The sequence below is a fragment of the Lactuca virosa genome, chromosome 5 (genome assembly GCF_052849685.1).
Source record: "Lactuca virosa cultivar CGN04683 chromosome 5, Lactuca_virosa_CGN04683_v6, whole genome shotgun sequence".
NCBI lineage: Eukaryota > Viridiplantae > Streptophyta > Magnoliopsida > Asterales > Asteraceae > Lactuca > Lactuca virosa.
This window is the reverse complement of record NC_136430.1, coordinates 83,684,086-83,695,131: the sequence shown is the minus strand read 5'-3', so window position 1 is coordinate 83,695,131 and position 11,046 is coordinate 83,684,086. Positions and strand designations below refer to the sequence as shown.

General features: G+C 39.9%; 1 pseudogene across 1 annotated transcript; it reads left to right on the top strand.

Moving 5' to 3' along the window:
* Positions 1-9,119: 9,119 nt before the first annotated feature.
* LOC145115609 (6,7,8-trihydroxycoumarin synthase-like) lies at positions 9,120-10,741 on the top strand (annotated as a pseudogene). Its single transcript, XR_013711635.1, has 2 exons — positions 9,120-10,010; positions 10,097-10,741. The product of XR_013711635.1 is annotated as a 6,7,8-trihydroxycoumarin synthase-like (transcript).
* Positions 10,742-11,046: the final 305 nt, after the last annotated feature.

The window sequence follows — 11,046 nt, the reverse complement described above, 5'->3', positions numbered from 1 at the left end:
TCTCATTGAGTTACTCCTAATCAATCTTCTGCCCTCGGCTCTGAGGTCCATAACATTTAGGGTCTCAGACCCTGACATACTCACCAGCTCAATCATCGACGGCTGAACTACAGTAGCTGGAGCAACATCTGCTCTAAACCGGCTACAAACTATTCCCAATACATAGTTCCAAATCCCAAAGCGCAATAAATTGCACAATCAACCCTTGCCGACCGATACAAGAGATCCAAGGGTGAACTCGAAATCTTGGCAGTTATTTCGCTAACTGGCTCACCACCGGAGCCGGGACCAAACCCTGGTCCTTCCCATACGTGTTCATCCTCATTCTGCAAAGCAGCTATTCCCACGATCAAGGCATAGCCAAGAATTCTCCTTCCCATAAGCTTCTCAGATTCTCCATGACTCTCACCGATTCGAGTATGGATCATGTGCTTTCAGTAGTATGGGACCAATACTACCTTCCACACCTATCCATACTTTCCTCAGCAATCCTCCTGAATCCTCTAAGTCACCTACTCCACTGATGCACCAAATATCCGCTAAACAGCAGCACAATTCTCACCAAAGCAACTCCTAGGCTCCCCCTAGGTTCCCAATCTCACCGAACCACCCCACTAACTTGCTGGAGCATATCCTAGGTTTTCCTAGGTCCCCAACCTCGCCCTGCCATCAACTGCTGAAAACTCCCCATGACGCCAACCATCCACCTCCTGGATATCGTCATATCCACTTAGTGGCTGACTCCCATCACTTAAGAGTTCCACAAAGCACAAAGCAAGCAGCATTCGTGCAGTAGCACTCTGATCCAAAGAACTATCATAGAACGTTCAGCCCACAAACCACAACTCGTGCTATCCACATCCATCCATCCATCCTCACTGCCGGCTGCCTTATGCATGCAAATTATACACATAACAGGATCCAATAGACTGTCGAATAATAGACTCTACCCTAGGACCACAACCATATGAGAAACAGGAAATAAGGCCGAATCAATTATTCTAAGGCTATAAGATCCTAACCGTATACAATTTTAAAAACATACACATAGCAGTTACCAATACCAATAATCATTCTCATTCAAGCATGGCATACCATATCAGGTTAATCTACCGCTGACTACTCAACACTAGCATGCAAGTCTACCAGCTCATATATCATACTAAGGCATCTCTCCTAGCCCTAACTAGCATGCGATTCACAGATTCATAAATCAAATCATATCAGATACATATATGGGTATTTTGGGGAAACTTACTTGAGCTCGGCTGATTGCATGCACCACACCCTTTCTTGTCTTAGAAATTCTTTACTTAAAACAATTTTCTTTTGAAAGCTTTACAAATCCCCAGTCTGAGTTCAGAAACACCCGAAAGTATGTCTGAATCCCTCAGACCAAGGCTCTGATATCAACTTGTAACGTCCCAAAAAAAACAAGGGTAAAAATTTCATTTTTAATATAGCTAAAACATTGATACCATTTATTTCAAACATTTCAAATCATCATTAAGTAAAAAGTTTATCAGAGTTCATCGCAAAATCATTCATTGCGGAAATCATAGGTGTGTGCACTGCGATCAATCCGAGCTCTCCATTTCTAAATCGATGGTACCTGAAACCAAAACTGTAAACCGTTAGCACAAAGCTTAGTGAGTCCCCCAGAGCATACCCCACACACACAATCCACATATCACATATCTTGTTAGCTATAGAAGCTACCTGTATCACATAAGCCATGCATACATAAACCCTAGGAAAGCCATGGGCTACCCCACATGGTCTTACATCCAATGTCATGGGCTACCCCACATGGTCTTTACCTAGGACTGCCATGGGCTACCCCACATGGTCTTACATCCAATGCCACGGGCTCCCCCCGGGGTCTTCCATGAAATTATCACAAAGACAACTAGTATACACATATCATATAATTATTAACATACCACTTAGCATAAGCTAACTATCATACCACATATCTGTCTTCCATACAAGTAAAGACAACTAGCATAACACATATCATATAATCGCTAGCATAGCACTTAGCATAAGCTAACTATCATACCACATATCTCTACTACAGCTAGTGTAACACATAACATAAAATGGGCCGGCCTTGGTGACTTAGACCCATTGGTATGGTGAGAAGACTCACCTCGCACTGTAGAAGCTTACCGCATGAATTCTTTAGCTGCTGCCCTGCCAGCTTCCCGAGCTGTCACTACCAATCAATATACCCAATTAGGAATTGGGTCCCATACCATAATCCTTAATCCATGCATGGGGTAAAATGACCATTTTACCCCTACCCCAATATGATCCAAAACTAAGGCCCAAACCCAAAACAAAAGCCCATCATTATAATGTCCATAAAACCATCAATGGCCTAATTTTCCAAATTGGGCCCGGATCTTTCTAATGGACCTTATACTAAAGCCCAACACTAGGTAGACTTTCCAAGCCCAATAGTGGCCCACTAATGGCCCAATTTGCTCAATTGGGCCCAATCCCTCTAATGGGCCTTACCCTAAGCCCAAACATATCCTTGGCCCAATACATCTGACTTCTGATGGTCCACTAAGGCCCAAAGGCCCAAAATCCACTGCATGGCCCAAACCGAGGCCCAAAACAAATTAAGCCCATAACTGATGAGTACGCTAAGCGTACAGGTCAAATGATGCTTACGCTGGGTGTACCTGCACGTACGCTCAACGTAATCCCCTGTTAAGCAATTTTCCCATTAAGTGCTTAATACTCTACTCCAGAAGCTACAAACACAGATCCAAGTCCTTTTCAATGTCTTAAACCATAAAGTTGCTTACTTGACGGCTTTGCATGGCCCACATAAGCTCAAACTCCAAAAATGATAATCTACTTCCAAGGAAATGGTCTTAAATCATGCATGATCCCATTAAGACTTCCAAGATGGCAACTTTCTGCCTTAGGGACTCATTTAACACTGAGAGTGGCAACTCAAAGCCTAAGAATCGGATTTCAACCTTAAAGTTCCATCCTTGGGACCAAAATGAACTAAAACTTACAATGGTAGATCTACATGAAAGAGTTGACAAGGTTGAGACTTTATACCTCCAAAAGCTTGCAAAGATGATGAAGGTTCTTGATCTAGAAGCTTGAATCTAACCATAGCTTGATCACCAAGTTCCTTCTTCTTCAAGGTCCAAACATAACAAGTCATAACCCAACTAGATCCACATGAGAAAGCCACCAAGATCCAAACTTTATACTTTCTGGAGTTAGATCAATATGATTAGGGCTTTGATCCACAAGCTTTAAGCCAAGAAATGCTTCCTCAAGGAACTCCTTCTTCCACAATAAGGACCAAAAACCCACTAAATCACCAAAAAGCTCAAGAATCACTCAAATGGAGGCTAAGGGTCGATTTCTAGGGGTTAGAGGGATGGAGGCTGAAGATATTAGGGTTAGTTTATGAGATAAGGAGCTTAAATAGGGTCTAAGACCCTAAAATAGGGTTCGGATCTAACTAGAGTACGCCCAGCGTACATATGGTATGCCCAACGTACTCCTGGGAACCTTCGCGACCATACTGGTCAGTACGCCCAGCGTACTCCAAGGTACGCCCATCATACTACCCTCTTTACTAGTACGCCCCGCGTACTCGGCTAAGCCTGAAAATCACGAAACTTCCGAAGGCCATAACTTCTTCGTTACAAGCCCGATTCCGACGATCCTTATATCCACGGAAAGGTGACGAGAAGCTCTACACATCTATCAACTCATATATTCCTTTAGACCTTCCGAACAAAAATCCATTTTCCACAAAAGCCCGAACTGACACTTTACCGAAATACCCCTAAGCTCCAAAACACAAACCGAACACCCGAATCACTTCTAATACATCACCCGCACCCAAATGGGCCTAGATCTTACCTTCTATAGAGCCATACTCCTCATGATGACCAACCTTCGGCCCACAGCCTCAGACTAGAAGTCAATTCGGAACAGAGCGTTACAAACAGATTATAGTAAATGACAAGAATTTGATATTTTTCCATTTACGGTAAGGATTTGGGATTGTGAAATGAGCATCATTGGAATCATGTTCAATTGATCTACTTCACAAAGTAAGGATCATAGACAAACATAGTGTGCATACTTGGTGTATGACATGACTATTGTTTAGAAAACATAGTGTACATGCTTGGAGCATGGGACAACTATTGTTTTAATTCAAGTGTTAAGTTGATAAATCGAAACAGAATAATGTGTAATCAATATGGTGATGAATAAAAGGTGTTTTATTTATATTCATAAGTGCTGAGACCATATTGGATTCAATTATTCTTGTTTTTCACTTTGCATGTTTTGACTTCCATAATAACTAGGTTATTCTTTCCGAATGACTAAGTTATTCAAACTTCCACAGTCGGTCATACGTCGGAAGTAGGTATGAATTAAGACTGTCATGAATTGGGCTTGTAGATGACTAAAGGTGTTTAGCCATAGCAATGGTTGCTACAACATTCATGAGTGCTCATAAGTACTGAGTATTGGAATAAACCCACGCTCACTTGCATCACTTCATGGAATTTATCTCGAGTGATCGTGAGACGGTAATATCATATAAGTCTTCAAACCTAGAGATATGACTTGTTACCTATGAGTTGGTTATACATTGATTGTACGTAAACGCATTGGTAACTCGATGTTATAAAACGTGCCTTTGTGTATGATTCAACAAGTAGTAGAACAAGCATATGAGTCGAAGTTTATCCGTTCCTTCTTGGATTAGAAGCGATATCTGGGCCTCTCGATGATTTTGTGTTGACCCATGTATCGGGCCCGGTCAGAACTAAGTTGATCTGTTCACTTAAGTTCTATGTCAAACAAATCGAAAATCGAGAAACAAACTGTTGGACAATAAGTAAGACATTGTTCCATGTATTTGTCCAGCTGATATCTAGAACAGAGGATTATATGATCACTTATCTAAAATGGCGCTTCATAGTTCAACAGAGTTTTGAGAGCTACGATTGCCGGTTGGTTCCTGAAGTCATATCTGCAAATATAGTTATTAGACTTATCCAAGTGGGAGACTGTTGGATAAGGTGTCTAAGTCCATAACAATATTTGAGATGCACTTGACCCGACCCGGCATGGTCCATTTGGGTTGCACTTCACCTGAACGATTTAGATAACCTTTTGAGCATTGTATGATTATGGTTTGATAATATATTATAAGTTATAATATATTAATATGAAATCATATTATTTAATTAGTATTAATCATAAATTAATTTAGAATTAATTTGATGATCAAAAGGTGACTAATTAACTATGGGCTCTTGTATTTATATAGTGTGGGCTAATGCTTATTTAGTATGGGCTTGGCATGTATGGGAGTCCATGGATAGTCCATGGAGCTTTTAACCCATGGATCCTTGGAAAGGAAGAGTCATGGGTATTAGGGTTTACATGGATGTAACCCTAATCCTCCACACTATATAAAGGAGTCATTGGCACTTGATTTGGCACTAGTTGTGTGTGAACAAGAGTGGTGGCCAATTTCAAGAGTGCATTATTCTCTCAAGAGTTTTTCTAAAGTTTGTGGTGATTTGTGATTTCCATTTGAGGCATCCACACTATTGGTGCTAGGCTCTCAAACTCCAAGCAATCAACCACTACTAAAAGGTATGTCATTCTACTAGTAATTTTATGATTCAAATTCCCCATGCCATGCTAGTTAGGATGTAAACCTCGGAAATTCTTATTTGCATGTATTTTAGAGAAAACATAGATCCAAGGTTTATAGGGTTGCATGTACACCATAGGAGTGTTAGAATGCTCAAAACCCAACACTTTATGGATTTGCATGCATGGGTGGGAGTCAAAACATGATTTTAGTCCTTAAACAAACTTGTGACCATCAAACACTTGCATGGTTGTGGCTTAACCATCAAGGTCTGATTTTTATGACTCTAAATGCTTCCAAGAGCCCAAAAGGACAACTCTTATGGTCTGGAACTATCAAGATTCAAGAAACCTCAACACTGGAGTCCAAAAGTGACATAAAACACCCCAAAATCAAATCTAAGCATGCAATGGTCAAATTTGAAGCTTGATACCTCAAATGAGTCATAAATGAGGCCAAACTTCTGGATCTACAAGCCCTTTCCAAGATCTTGCTCCTTCTTCAAACTCCTTCTTCTTCAAAATCAACAAAGTTACACCGAAAACTCAAAGTAAGCTCCAAAATATGAAAAAGAGGGTTAGGGTTCGAGTTGGGCAGTGAGAGGGCAAGGGAGGTTGAGAGGATAAGGGCTTTGAAGATTATAAGTTGCTTAAATAGGGTGCAAACCCTAAATTTTAGGGTTTTAGAGGCTGCATGCATACGCTGTGCGTACCCTTTGGTACGTTGGGCGTACGTGCATGGCATCCGCGTCCTCCCTTGAGTACGCTGAGCGTACATGGCATGGTACCCCCCGCATACGACACTTCTCGACCCAATCACAAGGACCCAATGGTCCAAGCCCAACCTAATTAAATTCATTAACCTTAGATAAATATGAATAATACCTTATAAGTTCCACACGAAAGCTATATTGGCGCATTATCTCGTCAAAAAAGTCTGTCGTCGGTAGCCTCAGACCAACCACAAAGATCGGAATAGGGACCCCGACCTTCCCCTCCGGTGGGCGAGAAATTATCGCCCCCTTTCGAGGATACTCCACGTCGTGCTTGGTAAGAAAACCAAAACGTTCTTGAAGAGCGACGAACTCGCGTGAAGAAGGAACGATTTCGGTATTCAAAACAGCCATGGTCCGTCGAAGAAGTAGAAACAGGAGAGAAAAGGAAAAGAAGCAGCAGAAGTGAAAAGAACCAGAAAAAGGAAGTTCGACTCAAATGTGGAAGTTTTAAATGCAGGCTGGAAGCCCAACCGGTTACAATGATGAAAACCGCCTGCGAAAACGCCTCCGTCATGTCAGCAGTCGTCAAAAGCCATCCTCACTGAACGCGTGTCCAGATCCAAGCTAGAACAACTCAACTACCATAAGCCAACGTTGACGTCTACTAGCCTAAGGGACTTGTTGACGTATCCCATCACGAATACGTCAGGTGTAACAGAACCGTCAATTTGATGGACGGTCTGGGCAAAAGTCGGTGTACGCCTAACGTCGCGTCCTCGCCCTCGCCCTTCACAACCCCGTGTTCGTTCCTTGGCGCCCAAGCGTTAGAACCAGCTTCAAGACAAAATAGTGCCAGTCGTCCTCTAGATCGACAGGTGTAACGCTCAAGATGCTGATCCCCTAACAAGTGTGTACCAATAACAAATAGCCACTCACAGATCATGATCTACCAATCGAAAACGCCTGTCCCTGCCAGACCTGAAAAAGTAGAAGATATGTTCGGGATTTTGTTCCCCTAACTCCAGGTATAAAAAGACCCTTTCTCCTCCAACACAAGGGACTGCAAATAAAGTATAATATTGATATAAAATATATTAAAAAAAATAAGATAACAAGTGAGGGGAAATGAAAGATGATTATTTTTTGAATTTTAAAATATGATGCAAAAATAAGTTAGCATTGATATGACATAGAAAAAGTGAAAGATGAAATCTTCCAGTCTTAAAGAGCTATTATTTGATTACAACATCGACCCCATGTATATTTAGAATGTTTCCTATTAATTAGGGGTTTTATAGTTTGATTATAACTTTTTGTAAGACTGTTATATAAAACTATTATATCATATTTTATTTATTCTTACATCTTTTGATCATTTTGTCTTTATCTCTCATTAGAGTTTTTTCAGCAATTTAGTTCAATAAATATTGGATGTTCATAGTGGTTTTTCCCTTACTGGTTTCACTTTATATCGTGTTGTTCGTGTAATTGTTAAATTATGTTTCTTCCACATCGATGCTTAATTTTATAACTTTTCTACCTAAGTTGTAGTTGATATCTAGAAAGATCATATTTTTGAACATTATCACTCAACAACTTCGAAAGTTGACGTTTCCGCTTTGGTGGGATATTTATGCTCCTTCGGCTTCGTTAAATGATCTGATTGATGATTTCTAAGTTAACACGACTACTAGAAAGGCTTTTGGTGTAGTGATAGGATGTTCTTTCTCGTCTATTTGGGTGTATGGTGTTTGGAGAAGTTAAGCCTAATCCGGGTGAATTTTTTGATTATGTGTAAATGTGTAATGTGGCCAGTCTATGGGCTCTTATGTGGGTTTTCCATAGAAAGTGGAATTGTGTGTTTTGTTGGATCGATTGGGCTGGTCAAAAACTCAACTTTTGTAGTAAACTGCATGTGATTTTGCTCTCTGGTTTGTTACTAGAGCTGTTCTATATAGTGTCGCTGTTCAAACATAAAAAAAAAGACCTTGGGTCTTCAAGGAAAAATAAATAACTAATTAACAACACACAGTTGAATAACAAGTTTGAACTTGATATTAAAATAAAATAAACAAAATGGAAGCCATCTACGATTGGTTAAAATCAAAGAATTCCGAAAAGGATTATTCTTTTTTAACACATTCAACCTTCTTGTGAAATATTCAACCTTTGACAGGTCACACAAACCCAACTTACAAATGACTACAAGGACGGCTCAAGTTGAATAATGATTTAAAATAAATTTGGATAAAAAATAATAATTTTCTATTAAAGGTTGAAATGTCATTTATATATATTTTTTATAAAGTAAAAAATTAAACATAATTCAAAAACAGTTTAACTAAACTAGTTGGTAATCTAATAAAATAAAAACATTTTAGATTGCTTCTCATTCATTTCACATTTTGATCTATTTTCTTTTAGCCTAAATACTTAAAATGTGACCTGTTTAACTTGTTAAAGTATTATACCCTAGAGGCCTAGACCCGATGGATCCATCACTTTAACATTTACATGACTCATAGATCAAATCACAGCGAGTCGCTGAACCCTTGCTGCCTTACAATCTTTATCTCAAACCTGAGCATGAACACATTCTTAGTAAAAAAGTATCTATTCTATTTGCTATTTGACCGGTCAACGCCACGAGATTTGAATTACTAGGTTTGTCTCATATCTATAATCTATATAAAGAGATATGGTATAGATACAAAAACTTCACAAACGAATGTAATAATGGCTTCCTTTCTAATCATTATATCAGCAGTCGTCTCTCTACTCCTTATCTTCATTCTTTCAAAATTTAGAAACCCTAGATCAAAACTTCCACCAGCCCCGCGTGGACTTCCCATAATCGGAAATTTGCACCAGCTCGACACCTCCAACCTCTCCGACCATCTATGGCAACTATCCAAACGCTACGGCCCACTCATGTCCCTGCGCTTGGGTTCTGTCCAAACGCTCGTCGTTTCTTCAGCACGAATGGCCAAAGAGGTCTTGAAAACAAATGATGCCATCTTTTGTAGTAGGCCTGTTCTTACAGGCCAAAAGAAGATCACCTATGGCTACAAAGGTTTGATTTTGACGCCTTACAATGATTACTGGAGAGAAATGAGAAAGATTTGCACTCTTCATCTATTCACTTCGAGAAGGGTGCTTTCGTTTCGTGCTGATCGTGAGGAAGAAGTGTTGCTCATGATCAACAAGATAAAATCCCAAATCGTCACTTCTTCTTCATCAGAAGTAGTGGTGAATTTGAACGAGAGTGTCATGACTGCTACAAGTATGATAATTTGTAGAATGGCTTTCGGTAAGAGAGATGGACCAGAAATGAGTCGGTTTCATGGGCTTCTTTTGGAGTGTCAAGCGGTGTTGGTGCACTTCTATTTTAGGGATTATTTTCCATTGATGGGATGGCTTGATCATCTCAACGGGAGCATGGCTAGGCTTGAGAAGAATTTCAAAGATATGGATGCGTTCTACCAAGAACTTGTGGATGAGCATGTTAATTCCGAGAGTAGGCCCAAGAACATGCAACACGATATCATTGACATCTTGCTTCAGCTCAAGAATGACAACTCTTTTTCACTCGATCTCACTTTTGATCACATCAAAGCAATAGTCATGGTGGGTGTAATTAAAGTGGTACTTCTATCTTTATCTTGTTAGCATGCATGCATCCATGCAACTCAGTTTCAGACACTGTTTTGCAGGATATCTTCTTGGCAGGTACGGAAACGAGTGCATCTGTAGTTGTATGGGCGATGACTTTACTCATCAAGAACCCGAAAGCTTTAAAAAGGGTTCAACAAGAGGTCAGAAACGCAGTAGGCAACAAAGGAAAGATCGATGAAGATGATTTACCAAAACTCGACTACTTAAAGGCACTTAAAGGCGGTAATAAAAGAGTCACTTAGATTATACCCGGCGACACCGCTCTTGGTCCCGCGAGAAACAAGTGATATATGTGTTTTAAACGGATACGAGATTCCTAAGAAGACTCTGGTTTATGTGAATTCATGGGCCATTGGGCGAGATCCTGAATATTGGGAAAAACCAGAAGAGTTTGAGCCAGAGAGGTTTTTGCGTAGTAGCTATGATTACAAAGGGACGGAGTTCGAGTTTATCCCATTTGGTTCGGGTCGAAGAGGGTGTCCAGGAATGTCAATCGGAGCTACCACCATGGAATTGACCCTTTCGAATCTTCTTTACACTTTTGACTGGAAATTACCAGATGGGATGAAGGGAGAGGATATAGACACCATGACAACTCCTGGGCTCGTTCTCCACAAGAAAAATGTACTTTATCTTGTTGCAGTTGATAACAAAATAGATCCAAATAATTAGGTTTCATAAGGAATAAATAGATTTGTTTCTAAAATATCGCTCCTTTAGTTCTACAACATAGTGAAAAGATTTAATTTCTCAAGTGAAAAGGGATGTTCGTTGTTTTAACGGTTTATGTGTTTTAGGTCACTAATTGCTTTCGTACATATATCTCTGTGTTATTTTTAATTTCCAACAAAAAGAAAAGTGGTTAGCATATGCTATAGTAGTAATGGATCACTTTTTTAGGAATCGGTCTTAGAAGACATTCATTTTACTTGCATCTATCAACCATACGGAATATGCACAGTAAAATTATAGGTGATTTTTCAACATG